The following is a 16000-nucleotide window of genomic DNA, read 5'->3' as shown; positions in this document are numbered from 1 at the left end:
TCCAGCCTGGGCAACAGAGCGAGACCCTATCTCAAAAAATAAAAATAAAAAATACTTTTTTTTTTGGAGACGGAGTCTCGCTCTGGCTCCCAAGCTGGAGTGCAGTGGCGCAATCTCCACTCACTGCAACCTCCACCCTCCCGAGTAGCTGTGAATACAGGCTCCCACCACCACGCATAGCTAATTTTTGTATTTTTAGTAGAGATGGGGTCTCACCATGTTGGCCAGGCTGGTCTCAAACTCCTCTTCTGACCTCAAGTGATCCACCACTTCGGCCTCCCAAAGTGCTGGAATTACAGATGTGAGCCACCATGCCCGGCTGGTAAAAAAAATATTTTTTTTCATTCTTTCTTTCTTTCTTTCTTTCTTTCTTAAGTTATGGGATACATGTGCTGAACGTGCAGGTTTGTTACGTAGGTATACATGTGCTATGGTGGTTTGCTGTACCTATCAACCTGTCATCTAGGTTTTAAGCCCCGTATGCATTAGGTATTTATCCTAATGCTCTCCCTCCCTTTTCCCCCCACTCCCTGACAGGCCCCAGTGTGTGAAGTTCCCCTCTCTGTGTCCATGTGTTCTCATTGTTCAACTCCCACTTATGAGTGAGAACATGCAGTGTCTGGTTTTCTGTTCCTATGTTAGTTTGCTGAGGATGATGGTTTCCAGCTTCATCCGTGTCCCTCCAAAGAATATAAACTCATTCTTAAAAAAATATATTTTTTGATTAACCATAATAAACTCTATAAAAGACAACATTTAAAAAATTAAACAAACCTGAGCATGACATTAAAAGATATGGTTAAGTAATCTCAATTTCAAGCTTAAGTTGATATGACAAAAGAGAAATTAAACATCATGAATATAATGGAAAGGGCACATGTACTTGTAGCTGTTCACAAAGGGAGGGAGGAAAGAGTCTGCAAATCGAGGAGAATGGGAGAGTCCCCTTCCACAGGTCAGCCTGGGCACTCATGGTAGGGAGCAAGAGGGCCAAAGGTACAAACCAGTGCTGGGCACTGCTTTTGACGAAGTTTGTTGGCACCTGACTCAGGCTTGCATCCATCAGACTACGTCCCAGAAAGAAAAGATGTCTGTTTCACTTTTCTAAAACTTTCTTGAGGAGTATACAAAAAGTATTAGTTTTGAAATTATAAATTCTTCTTAAGAAAGCAGCCAAGCACATTTGAGATCTCTGTGCTTACGCTTTTTCTTTTTTTTTAAGAATTCATTTAGATATCTTAGAACTAAAAATAATAAAGTTCATTTTCAATTCCTAAAATGTGCCAGATGCCGTTCTTTCTACAGAGTGCACAAATGTGCCACCTTTCTACAGAGAGGTAAGTGACCTGTCCAAAGCTATCAGATGCCACACCCAAGCCTGGGGCATCAGGGTGCTGCTTCTCTAAGTGCAAGGCTCACTCTGCACCACAGTCACACCAACTGCTAATCAGTGTCCCACCCCTACATAAGTGGGTAAGGCTGCTTGTACCAAAACTTTCTTCTTTGATGCTAACATGGGGAGTGTTAATAAAGACTGACTCTGTGAAACAGATAAACACTTATATGTCAGTCATGTTTAACCAGTAGAATAGGAAAAAGTAAAGTCAGAGATCTTCCTCTTCCTACAACTTACTAACCAAGTTACCTGTGTGTTTACATGGGGTTGCACTCGAATGACAAACCATTAACAGACATTGAGAAATGAAACTGGCTAGCACAATGACTTCATCTCAGAAAAGAACATCAAAGTTCATTCACATTTTCATCTATTAATATCTATGGCAAAGACATAAAGCATAACAAACATTTAATTATTAGAAATTAAGTACAAATATCATGAGGCTGAGGCAGGAGAATGGCATGAACCCGGGAGGCGGAGCTTGCAGTGAGCCGAGATGGCGCCACTGCACTCCAGCATGGGCGACAGAGCGAGACTCTGTCTCAAAAAGAAAAAAAGAAATTAAGTATAAATAGAAGAGAGATTAGCTATAGCTTGGTATTCAGACCTATAGCTAAATCTTTTAAAAACAACACCACCACCACACAGGGGTGGGGGAAACACACACACACACACACACACACACACACACACACACACACACATCTCAGACTCTTATGCCCTCTGCCTAGAATGTTCTTCCCCCAGATACCTACACAGAAAGGGGCTTAATAAATACTTTTTATAGACAGAAATAATGCTTAACAAGCAAATCTATTTAGTATCACAGAGCCTTGCCACTTCTCTCTCCCACTGTGGTAGCCAGCCTCCAAGACGTGCCCCAAGTATCCTCGCCTCCTGGTATTCAGGCCCTGTGTACTCCCCTCTAATACTGAGTAAGGCTGACCTCTGTAACCAATAGAATATTGTGGAAATGTGTGTGTGATTTGCAAGGTGAGGCCCTGAAGGACGTTGTAGCCTCCATCTTGAACTGCTCACTCAGCACCATGTCATAAGCCACGTCAAGCAGGCCTATGGGGAGGCCCACGTGGAGAAGAACTGAACCTCCTGCCAACTGCCCAGAAAGCCTCTCCTGAATTCCTGGCTCACAGAAACTACATGAGATACTATATGTTATTGTTTTAAGCCACTAAGCTTGAGGTAATCTGTTACACAGTGATAGATGACTAATAGACATATCTGTATTTCTTTCTAAGATTCCAAGCACTCAATAGACAATAAGTGCTTGCTGACTTGAATTAAGGCAGTGGTGAGAATTATTTTCTGCTGAGCGATCTGGACTCCCTCATTCTGCTCCTTTTGTTGGCCAAGCCCACATTTGGGCAACCCAATTAGCTAAGGTTAGAGGTGCTATCTCTGGCCAAGAGAAATGGAAAGATTGCAGAAAAGTGATGGTCTGAGTTTTAGACCATTTTTATCTCCAAAGTCTCCAAAATTACTAGAGGTTCTTTGTCTATTTTCTAATAAATAAGAAGGGCTATTATCCTTTCCCCTTGTTTTTTTTCAGCATGTTGCCAACAGAGCAGTAATGCATAAATAGTAATGCATAAACTACAAAAGGCCCAGTGCTAGGTTACCTGTTAATCGGCAAAGTAGGCACTCTCAGCGCATCCTGCTCATTTGTTGAGTAAGGGGTCCCCGTGACCAAAGAAAGGCCACACATAGGTGATGGGATGTGCAAACTGGAACCTGAGAACAGCTTTTCCTCTAATTATAATAGTATTGCCTTTGACAAAATTCAAAGAAGATCTGTGGATTAGTGTTGTATCAATGTTAATTTCCTGGTTTAGATCATTATATTATAGTTACGAAAAAAACAACCATTAAGGAAAGTTGAATAAAGGTATAAAGGTGATCTGCATCCTATTTTTGCAACTTTTTTTGTATGACAAATTATTTCAAAATTAAAAAGTTTAAAAACTAGAATTTATTTAAAGTAACAACAAAAAAGAATATTGCCATTAAAATTTAAATGACACTAAGCCCATTTACTGAAAGTCTCTGATGCCGGTTTTCCAGGATGCACTTGGAGAGGCTGTTCTGCCACGGCCACGACTAAGGAAGGTACTGAGACATGTGTGGAGTCTAAGCTTGATTTCAAACCTCCTATTCCCTGGTAAACAAAAGACTTCAAGTGAATGGGGTGTGGTGTTAGCTATGTGAGGGCTGCAGGGACAAGAGCTGTCAAATCTACAATGGCACCTTCTCTGACGACCAGAAGAGCGAGGCAGACATAGTGCTCCCCCAGCATCCATGTGCTCCTTCGTGTTACCTGCCAGCCTCCCAAGAACTGAATGGGAACATGAGCAGAGGTGATGTGTAAGAGTCAGTGAGGTGACTCCAGATCCCTGTTCCTCTGTCACCAGGTGGTGACACAAGCTAATGGAGACTGGATTCCTGAGTCAACAGATGGAGTAGACTCCTGCCAAACCGTGTAGTACTTTAGCAAAATTAACTTTTATTGTGTTAAGCCATAGAGATTTCTGAGTCTGTGTGCTGTGACAACTAGCGTTTCTTAAGATAATCCCTATAAAGAAAGTTCCATTTAGAGAATAATTAACCTAGAACTAAGAAAAAAGCCAAAGTGCTAAAAATTATCAAGTCACAATAAAATATTTGTAGAGAAGAAAGAAAATATCCAAGCCTTCTTTATTTCTAGATGTTTCCTCCATTTTCCTACAAAGAAAACAGAAGTAAGCAAATATTTACATAGAAAAATACTGCCACACTGCCTGTGTTAGGGGAAAAAAAAAGAAAACAAATGAGGCCAGGTGTGGTGGCTCACACCTGTAATCCCAGCACTTTGGAAGGCTGAGACAGGTGCACCATCTGAGGTCGGGAGTTCAAGACCAGCCTGGCCAACATGGTGAAACCCCGTCTCTACTAAAAACATAAAAAATTAGTTGGGTGTGGTGGCGCATGCCTGTAATCCCAGCTACTCAGGAGGCTGAGGCAGGAGAATCGCTTGAACCTGGGAGGCGGAGATTGCAGTGAGCCGAGATCACGCCATTGCACTCCAGCCTGGGCAACAAGAGTGAAACTCCCTCTCAAAAAGAAAGTAAAAAGAAAAAAAGAAAAAGAAAACAAACGAAATGCCCATCAATTAGGAAAAGAATATAGCCATTCAATGAAATACCCTCTGGGGACACCCAAGTATTGCCCCTGAAGTGATGTGTGCTGCACTCACAATGCTCCCCTCCAGCATGGCTCTCAATTGTCCACGCTTACAGCCCTGCCATGCCACAGGGACGCCCATGCACTTTCTGTGATGGCTGATAATTGCTGATACAAGATGACAGGTACATGGTGGTCCATTATACTACCCCCTCTACTTATGTGAGTTTGGAGTTTTCTATAATACAAAGTTTTAAAAATAAGTATTTCAGAAAAAAATTGCCATAATTAAAACAGACTTACCCTTGCAACAAACAGAAATTATCACTCTCACTAAAAGAAGCAAGAAAACTAACTCATACAGATAAAGCAATTGGCCTAGTACAACACTGGTCAGAATGGGTTGCTAACAGATTAACTCATTAGTCTACTATCATCATTCACATAAATTCAGTGGTAATCGAAGCTATCTGTATATGGATTAACTGAAGAGAGTTCATAACCTTCTCTGAAAAACAAAGATACTAAATTGGAAGCATTCCCACCAGACCTCATTTCCTAGGCTGTATTACAGATCCTAAAATTATGGGTTCTTGTTTTGTTGTTACTGAAATTAAATTTAAGTGTTATATCATAACATAGCTAAACATTCTAATAACCAAAAACACTCTTTGAAATAACTTTATTCCAAACTACAGATTAAAATGAAATACATAAGCATGGGCATGATTCATAAGCATTTATTAATTTTCTGAATCATGATTACTTTTTAAAATAATGTAATCTCACTTTAAAAGCACTGTTAATATTGATTGATGCTTTTAAAGACAAAGGGTTTTTTTTGCAATGTAAGAGACTTTTATTCCCGTATGTATAAAACCAAAGCCTCCCTTACCAACTTAACCTTTTATTCAACAGATTTTTATTTTTAATGAGCTTTCTCAGGTTGAATAGATTATTTTTCTCAGGCCATCAAATACAGAGAATGTTTCTGACAGAGAAAAATACAGGTTCTGGAGATGAGCCAGTGTGACTCCCAGAGCTCTGGCCTGGAGAAACACAGCAGAATGGGTAAGCACTGAACAATGGCTTTACACACAGGTACTGAGAGACTCTCCTTAACACCATCCAAGCTTTGGGAACAGAGTCCACAGATAGACCTGTAAACCCCTGCAACTACACTGAACTGAGCTGGCCTTCAAAGAACAAATGGCAAGGACTTGAATACTTTCCAGAGCAGCTCACTCCTGGAGGACCCAGTGCCACTGCATTAGTCCATTTTCATACTGCTATGAAGAAATACTCAAGACCAGGTAATTTCTTTTTAAAAAAGAGGTTTAATGGACTCATAGTTCCACATGGCTAGGGAGGCCTCACAATCATGGCAGAAGTGGAAGGAGCAAAGGCACATCTCACATGGTGGCAGGCAAGACAACATGTGCAGGGGAACTGCCCTTTATAAAACCATCAGATCTCCTGAGACTTGTTCACTATCATGAGAACAGCACAGGAAAACCCTCCCACTGGGTCTCTCCCACAACATGGGAAGATTATGGGAGCTATTATAAAATTCAAGATGAGATTTGGGTGGGGACACAGCCAAATCATATCAGCCACCCACTGGTCTGAGAAATTCTGGAGCTTTATTTGTTTAAACAGACCATATTATAAATTGGAAATAAATCATATTTAAGGAAGTTCAGTCAGAAAAAAATGTAAAGCAGTGCAGCCTGAAAGACTGTTTTCTATTGGGGCCCAGCTCTCTCACTTAGCCATGTCACATGACCTTGAACAAGTCATTTGAGGCCATCCCCATGCCCCTCCCATCTCATGATGGCTGTGAGGGTCATGTGCATGGATTTGAAACTTTAAAACTGTTTGTTCTCAAATGTGTTTTTATTAACAATGATGCTCTGTTATTATAATCCTCCTCCACATATAACAATTTCATTTTTCAAAAGCAAGGTTTACTTTTGGAATTATACATTTCCAAAACAACAGCTTTCTAACATTTCATTTTTAACTAGTAAATAAACTTTTGGAAAGAATGCCAGAGCTACTATCCAAAGAGAGATGTCTGATAAGAAGTTTATGAATTAACCACTGTCTAATTGTTAAACAAGTATGCTATTTGTCTGTTTAGATCATACACCTTTCACAGTAATTATAAGCCACTAATAAGTAAAAATTATTTGAATTTCATAAGCTTACTTTAATTTTTAGAGTATTCTTATTTCACACTCAAAAATCAACATATTACTTTCATATATTAGCATACTTTAGACTAATATTTGAGTTCAAAGACAGCTAATTTATGAGTCTGTTTGTTTGTCTTGAGACAGAGTCTCACTCTGTCACCCAGGCTGGAGTTTGGTGGTAAGATCTTGGCTCACTGCAGCCTCGACCTCCCATGCTCAGATGATCCTCCCACTGCAGCCTCCCAAGCAGCTGAGATTATAGGCATATGCCATAATACCCAGCTAATTTTTTGTAGAGACAGGGTTTCACCATGTTGCCCAGGCTCTTCTCAAACTCCTGGGCTCAAGCAATATGCCCACCTCAGCTTCCCAAAGTGCTGGAATCACAGGCATGAGCCACTGTGCTTGGCCTGTTCTTTAATTAATTAATTAATTAAGTCAATGCCATGTGGCCACAACCCACCTGCTAAAAGCCCCAAGCTGCAGCTGGGTGATCCCTTTTTGCTTCAGGAAGTCACAGACACACTGGCAAAAATTCTGTTTCTTAAGCAAGTCAGCCAACAACTGCTCCTGAACAACTCTCTCCTCTATTCCCCAGTGCCATTTAGTCCCTAAACAGACATGAAAGCATCCATCATTCTGTTCTAAATTCAGCAAAAATCCACAATTTATCATACTATTTTTAGTCCCACCCCATATCTGCATAGAGTTTTGCAGTCTACAAAGCATTTTTCCTATTGTGTCTCCCTTTCTATTGCTTCATACTGATAGAAATTCGGATGCTACTCCTGATATCCAAAACAGGTCTACAAGCTGGAGTTGAGAGTGCTTCATCAAAAATGAGACCAAAGTGCTCCAGCGGGATGGAAATGTCAAAGCTAGTAGAGTCCACTTATGTGTGCCAGCCCCCTAAGACTACACAGGACAAGGCAGCCCAGGTAGAGACACACTGCTCAAAAGTGGAGCTAGGAGTGTTACCCGTGTATCCCTGAAAGGGTCCTTTGGTCCTCTGAGGCCCTCCAGGCTGCACCTGCCTTGGTCTAAAAGCTGGATGGGCCCCTCCAGACTCAGCCTGCCAGCTCCTGAATAGGAGCCAAGTACGCACCAGAAAGTAAAAATGTTGTCCAAGATTGTGACTGACTTTTAATCCTAGGAGTTACTCTTCCTTATTAAAGACTGTAAACTGAATAAAACCAAAATGGCATTTTTCTTTTATTGCTTTAGAAAATATTTTTATAGCTATTATTTTCCAGCTAATATTTATTGGGAATCCCCCAAATGCCTAGAAGTGCACTTAATTTCAAGGACGGGGTATATAAGTTTATGCAAAGACTCAAATCCAGACACTTCTCAGTGTCTGCATGCTGCCCCCTGGGCCCACCCTATGTCAGCCCCAACCACTGCAGACAGTTCCACGTTAGCTTCAGCTCAGCTGACAGTCAGTACTCCTCACCATGCACTGCAGGTCTTTTTGCCATGAGGCCTTCTCAGAAGCCATGGAAGCCTGCTGGCCTGCTTGAACTGCCAATGAGGACAGGAACCAGTGGCTAACGGCCCTACCTCTAATCCTCTGGACACATAACCTGGAAAGCATTCTGTCCACTTTAAATAAGTGGGCTGGTTTGAAAGACCCCAGATCTACCTCCAGCCCTGCCCAGCTACAAGAATCTGGCAAGCCCTATGCCCTAATCTTTTGGGGCAGTGTTCTTAGCCTAGATCTTGGACTTTTGGCATCCCAAAGGATGCCAGAGCCTACTAAAACCACGGTTCTCAATCTTAGCTACAGTTTAGAATCACCTGGAGAGCTTTGAAAAGTCTTGATGCTCAGACCACTCTCCAGAAAAATTTCACTGAACCGTTTCGGGGAGGGGCCCAAGCTGCACAGGGCTCAGCCTATGCTGGGACCTGAAAGTTCTAACGCTGGCCAGGAGCAAGATGCAGTGACATAACTCTCAAAGGGGGCAGTCATGAGAGGGTTAAGACAAATCCTCTCTTTATCAGAATATACTGGAGGCAAAGGAGCCACAGAAAGACAGCTAGGCAGATTATGTACCAACAATTTTTAAAACTACCAGCTCTTGGCTGGGAGCGGTGGCTCACGCCTATAATCCCAGCACTTTGGGAGGTGGAGGCGGGCAGATTGCCTGAGGTCGGGAGTTCAAGACCAGCCTGCCCAACATAGTGAAACCCCTCTATACTAAAAATACAAAAATTAGCTCAGTGTGGTGGCATATGCCTATAATCCCAGCTACTCTGGAAGCTGAGGCAGGAGAATCACTTGAACCCAGGAGGCGGAGGTTGCAGTGAGCCAAGATCACACCACTGTACTCTAGCCGGCGTAACAGAGTGAGACTCCATCTAAAAACAAACAAACCAAACAAACAAACAAAAACTAACCAGCTGTTGTAACAGCTTTTTTGAAAATCCACCTCTTGCCACTGCTCTGAAATGGTATCCTTTATTATATTCTCAACTTCCCATAAATAATCAGGTTCTCTTTCAGGTCTTTCATCTAGTCTGTTAATAGGTTTCTCTCCTGCTCTGCCAGCACCATCTGTTGCATTACTAGAGCGTTGTAACACATTTTTATATTTAGGAAGGCCAGTACCCTCTGTGAGATTTTTTAAAATTACATTTATCTTTTTAATTCCACTGGAATTTATTCTAAGGTATGGGATAAAGGATCTAAAATCATTAATTTTCCATAATTGCAACCACTTGCCCAATTACTACCTGCTGAGAAATCCTCCATCTGCCTTTAGTTTGTAATGCCTGCTTTATCCCATGTTACAACCATACACAGCAAATAGCACATAGTCAATTCTGAGCTGCCTCTTGCTTTCCCATAATTGGTCTAAGATCCCTGCCCTTGGGGAACTTATATTTTGGCAGGGGAAAGAAACAATAAATGTAAAAAGTAAATAACCAATAGATACAGTGACAATATTTTAAAAGATAAGTCTGACAAAGGAAATCAGAAGTGGAGCAGCGTGGGGCACTGGAGGTTCAGTGCAGGGCAGCTGCAGCACGAAGTAGGGTGATCAGCGTGCAGGCCAGGAGTACAGAGCAGGAGGGCAGATTTCATCATGGAGAAGGATGGCCAGGATGTGGGCAGGGAGGACGGGGCCGTGATAGGCTGCAACATGACAGGGTGACAGGGCTGATTTCACAGGCAAGTGACCTGAGCAAGCACACAGGGCCTCGCACTCAACTGGTTCTGCACTTAGTTAAATACTCTGCTATAGCCATGTAGAAACTGTTAACAATTTTACCTGTTTCGTTTTTGTGTTTGTTTTTGTTTTGAGACAGGGTCTTGCTCTGTCACCCAGACTGGAGTTCAGTGGTGCAGTCTCAGCTCACTGCAGCCTTGACCTCCTGGGCCCAAGCAATCCTCCCAACTCAGCCTCCTGAGTAGCAGGGACTACAGACATGCACCACCACAGTGGGATAGGTTTTTTGTGTGTTGTTCTGTTTAAATTTTGTAAAGATAACGTCTCCCTGTGTTGCCCAGCCTAGTCTCAAACTCCTGGGCTCAAGCAATCCACCTGCTTCCACCTCCCAAAGTGCTGGAATTACAGGCTTGAGCCACTGCATCCAGCCCAATTTTACCTTCGAATGTGTGTTTTGTAGGTGAAGTCCAACAGGACTGTGGCGCATGAGCATGAGCGGAGGTGATACACACAATATGGGGGTCTGACGCCTTTCTCTGCTGCCTACTGAGCACAGCACTTGGGATTCCATGAGCACAGCGCTAGGTGGGCCCACAATGCGTGGGGGTTCAGCGACACTCAACTCACATTTACGGTAAGCGTGTTACTTCTACAACTGAGTAAGGGGGTGTTGACAGCCCCAAGAGCTCACACTTTCCATCTGAACCAGAACTTGCCTTGAACACAGAAAGAGCAACGGTGTTCTAAGAAAGATGAATGGCTTTGGGAGGCCAAGGCGGGCGGATCACGAGGTCAGGAGATTGAGACCATCCTGGCTAACACAGTGAAACCCCATCTCTACTAAAAATACAAAAATTAGCCAGGCTTGGTGGCAGGCGCCTGTAGTGCCAGCTACTCGGGAGGCTGAGGCAGGAGAATGGTGTGAACCCGGGAGGCGGAGGTTGCAGTGAGCGGAGATCGTGCCACTGCACTCCAACCTGGGCAACAGAGCAAGACTCCATCTCAAAAAAAAAAAAAAAAAAAAAAGAAAGATGAACGGCTGAGAAAGCCCATCAGAGTCTTTCTCACTCGAGTCTTGTCTTGTGTTAGCCACCACTTCCCCTGGACATGCTGACTCAGAAAGCAAACAAGGCAACCCATGGCTCCCCGACCTGACAGTCCCTCCTGACTCATCAGTGAACTGAACAAGACAGTGGTGGCAGGACATGTGTGAGACAAAAAGAAGGAATATGTTAGTTCCCACTGTTCTGGTAACAATGAAATTCATATGATGTAGGAGCTACAAAATACAAACTGTGTAATTCTGGTCATTCCACATACAAGTTAAATTTGCTTTTTTTTTTTTTTTTTTTTGAGATGGAGTCTTTCTCTGTTGCCCACGCTGGAGTGCAGTGGCGCGATCTCAGCTCACTGCAAGCTCTGCCTCCCGGGTTCACGCCATTCTCCTGCCTCAGCCTCCGGAGTAGCTGGGACTACAAGCCCCTGCCACCACACCCGGCTAATTTTTTGTATTTTTAGCAGAGACGAGGTTTCACCATGTTAGGTAGGATGGTCTCGATCTCCTGACCTCGTGATCCGCCCTCCTCGGCCTTAAATTTGCATTTAAAACTGGCACTGCACAATATAAATGGTAAAATTCATGCTAATAATCTAAATTTTTTATTTGTCCTTGGTTATAATGACTTAAAATAGAAAATAGAAGCACCATGACAAGTGGAGGAGGAAGAGAGAGAGATGAAAGAAGAGAAAATGCTTTGCCTTTTAGTGCCTTTAAAAGTACTTTTCTACTGCTTTTTGAACAAGGAGTCTGGCATTTTTCATTTTACACTGAGACCTGAAAATGCTCTAATTCAGCCTATGGATGACCTAGGAAAAAGGTCCCCAAGCAAGGCACTGGGCACTCTCTTGTCATCCTGGTCCCTCGCTGTACATCCCAGATCATTGCTCCCAAACTCAGCTGCAGATGCAACCATCTCTGGTCCCATCCCCAGAGAATCTGGTGTCATTGGCTTGGGGTACAGCCTATGCATTGGGAATTTTCACAGCAACTCAGGTGATTCTAATGGACATTCAAGGTTGAAAACCAGTGGCTTAGGTCAAAGCTACCAAGTACTAAGCACACCTGCCCACCAACAGCCACAGATCCTGCAGTTGGCCTCCCAGCAAGGCCTCCCATGGTATCAGAGAAGACTGCACCAGCTTCCTATACCCGTACCTGGTCCTTTATCTATAATATGAGCCAACAATGAAGGGCCACTGGCTATTTGAGGGAGATTATCAGCACCAAAGAGAAGGGATCAGGTGAACAAAGAGAACAACTGGTCCTGCAGGGCCAACAGTGATTCAGGGAACAGAAGAGATCTTTTCAAAGCCCTGCTCCTGATGTGGGCCCCATCTAGGTTGATGACACCACTCTCCCCTGGCCCCTGCCCATCTGTTCCTGCTCTGTTCCTCTCTACCCTGGCCCAGTGCAGCAGTTCTCACCTTTCAGGTCTTTCTGCCTCCTTTACCTTGCCCAGTCCAATCTATCTGCCATCCTGCTACAAGAGGGTCACAGCTGAGGACTACTTCTGACCTTCCCCTCACTGCAAATCCCTCCTCAGTGGCTGCCCACTGCCCACCACCAAAGAACAAAGGTACAAGCTCCTTACCAGGACACAGCATTGCCACCATCTGGCTGCCTCTCCATCCTCATCATCCTCCCCACCCCCTGCCTTCTTGCCCCATCAGACTCACCTGCTTTCATTCCCCAGGAGGTTCAAGCCTCCATGCTCGTGTCCTGATCTTCTGGGCATGCACCACCCTTGCCCCAAGCTTTCAGACCCAGCTGCCTCTTCCTCAACCTTCGAGATGCAACTAAGACATCTGTTCTGTGCTCAGGGACACCTATTCTGACTACCAAGCCCCCACCAAACCTCCCTGTATTCCACTCACCCCCTCAGCACCAGGCAAATAACATCCTCTCGGAACTGCCCCAATGTGACTTCCATCTCAATAAGGGACAAGCTCTTGAAGAAAAAAACCATGGCTTATCACTCTTTCTAGCACCCACCACACAGAAATCTGGCACATGAAAAGTAGTTAATAAATATTTATTAAAAAGGAACCAAATGGAGGCAACCGCCCCAATTTCTATATGTAAAGTTAAGGGTCAAGTATAGAAATGAGCCTCTCACTCAAAGCCAATGAAAACACCAATTCATTTTGGAAAATAGATATTCGCGATGAAAATTAAGTTATTTGCATTTGTTATTTCTGAAATACTTGGCCTTTGAGACTTTCAGCTTGATTGATTAGAAGAGCAGAGAAAGTTGGAATTCCTTTCCCCCATTGTCAGAGCTTTACTTTGTTCTGCTGAGCTCAAGTTAAAGCCAAATATAAGTGGTTCATCTCAGAAGGTCAGGGCTGATGAGCCTGAAATGCAATGGGGTCCATATGGCTCATTAACATGCATGCCCTCCTCTCTCGACATCTGATTTCCATCAGCATACAAAGACTGATGCCTGCAAAGTTCCTAAGGGTCCCCAGTGGAGATTTCAAAACCATGTTGGGTTGTGGGTTTTTTCTGGAGAATAAAGTCTAAGGAAAAACACTGTCAACAGAGACAGCCAATGAGGGCACATAAGGAAGGCAGACCTATGAATGGCCAACTGTCAACACCACAGAGTCACCGGTTTCTAGCACCAGAAAGGCCCCATAGGATCACCTGGCCCAACCCTCTAACCTGACACACGAAAACACCAAATCCGAGAGGCTCTGTGATGTGACCAAAGTCACTTAGTAGGAGTCCTGCCAGAATTCCCAGGCACCCAACTCCCAGACCTGCTTTAGGCTACTCCTCTTTTCCTTCCTTTAGTCCCTCAAGGGTTTTCATGAGGAAAAATAAAGGACAAAACTACACTCAGCATCATTTGTATTGCCCCAGCCTTTAACAGAGAGACAGATGGGGTGAATGGTAGATTCAGGACTACAGGAAGCCCAGTGACCCCCTTGAGATGCGGCCCACAAGCTCCACGGGAAGGTGTGTGCACAGCAGCAGGCATCTGCACAAGGAGAGCCCCTTTCCTTACAAACCCATGAGGACATTCTTCCATGATGGGCATTTCAGCCACCTACAGAACAAATGCCAGACCAAAGCCAGCTGCCAACTCGTCACAGGCATTGACAGCCACAAAGACGGGGTACATAGTGAAGGTGTGCCATGCCTGCCAGTGCCTTGTACCTGTCCAGTGAGGCCTCGCTTCTGCTTTGGTCTCTCCCAGGGCCTTGGACACAAATGTGAGGTGGACGCCTAACAACAGGCCTCCACTATCTGCAGCAGCAATCCAAGGCCTTGGATGACCTCATTTCAAATGCCAAGCATTCTACATCTCTAGGAAGGATGAAGGAAAAAATACCCTCGGAATTACTATTTATACACTATGCTCAGAATCTTAAACTGATGACTGAAACATGTCCACTCTGCCATATGCTAAAATACTGACATTTCATTTTTAGCGCCTTTAAATATATAGTCCTTAAAACACTATGAAAAAGGAACCCATCAAAGCCCCAAACTGACTCCCGGTTGTGGTTCCTGTTGTTGCTGTTATTTTTCAGGCTGAAGGCCACAGACCTTTTATCCTTACCCATAACCCAGGCACCAAAACATAAAAATGAATGCCACATTTCTGCAAAACACCATTTCAGCCAGGAATAGGATTCCAATGTAGTGTAAATGTTAAGAAACCTCTGTGGTTCCTTGGTATAGTATTCCACTATTAACAGGCAAACCTGGGAATTCTAGGAGTGCAATTAAGCATTAAAAACAAAAACACCCAACAACAGGCACACAGAGACCTCATTTTAGGTATTGAGGCCACATCTCCAAAGCTTGCAGGAGCTGGTATCTAAGTCTATCTCATTTTTTCAGAACTGGTAGGAAGACACAACTGGCCACATGCCTCTGCTTCTGGTCCGGGCACTGCAATCTAGAGTTACACACAGATCTCTCCCTGCAGGTATGTAAATTAGGAGACCAGTTCCTCCTTGTTTCCATTTCTGCAGGTGAAAATTAGATGCTTCAATAAAACTCCTGATGCTGCACTCCTCTCCAAGTCCCGAATTTCTCTCTCTCTATCTCTCATCTATCTACCTATCTTTATAGAACTCCATTACCACAGTTGATTGATTGATTGATTCATTGATCGGTTGATTTACAGACAAGTTCTCACTTTGTTGCCCAAGCTGGAGTCCAGATGCACGATCATGGCTCACTGTGGCCTCAAGCCCCTGGGTTCAAGCGATTCTTCGCTTCAGCCTTCCGACTGGCTGGGACTACACATGTGCACCACCACATTCTGCTAATTTTTTTATTATTATTATTTGTAGAGATGAAGTCTTGCTATGTTGCACAGGCAGGTCTCAAACTCCTGGGCTCATGCGATATTCCTGCCTTGGGCTCCCAAAGTCTTGGGATTATAGATGTGAGCCACTGCGCCTGGCCCCATACGCCACGGTTGAATAAAGTAAGCTGAGCTCTGACCTGATTCCTTTCCTCCCCCTTCCCTTGATTTGCCTAATGTCACACCTCAGTATGGAACTGATTTATCTCAAATCTATCGTGGGTACTGAAATAGACTTGGAATGAATTCCTGAATGGATGTCTCATCTCACCTGATGCCAAGTAAAGGAACCAAGATGAGAAATGAATCTACACAAATGAATCTACAGCAACTCTTTCAGGTCTATTATTCTTAACCTTTGATGATTCCTCCTCCTGTTTCATTTTATTAAACTCTATTAAGAAAGACATGAAAGAAGCATAAAAGAAAAGTTGGCTGAGCCTACCTGGTATTTTATTCACAGGTCACATCTGGGAGGTATACATGTTCTGTTTCTTAAACCTGACAGTTTTCCCAAAATATCTCCTTCTTGGAGAAAGCTACATAGTTTTGAGGCAACTTTATCGTTAACAATAATTCTCACTCAGTGAGGCGCTAACTTAGAACAAGTCCCTGTAAAACTCCCAGTTTAGCCATTTATTGAATAAAATAATTCTACCAACTCAAAGATGGTAG

At 43.5% G+C, this 16000-nt stretch overlaps 1 protein-coding gene across 1 annotated transcript in view; it reads right to left on the bottom strand.

Annotated features, from left to right (window-relative positions):
* The window catches only part of DTD1 (D-aminoacyl-tRNA deacylase 1), a 171549-nt gene that overhangs the window by 105039 nt on the left and 50510 nt on the right, over window positions 1-16000 (bottom strand). The window lies entirely within an intron of this gene.

Source organism: Gorilla gorilla, chromosome 21, assembly GCF_029281585.2.
Source record: "Gorilla gorilla gorilla isolate KB3781 chromosome 21, NHGRI_mGorGor1-v2.1_pri, whole genome shotgun sequence".
Taxonomy (NCBI): Eukaryota; Metazoa; Chordata; class Mammalia; order Primates; family Hominidae; genus Gorilla; species Gorilla gorilla.
This window is presented reverse-complemented; position numbering and strand designations above follow the sequence as displayed.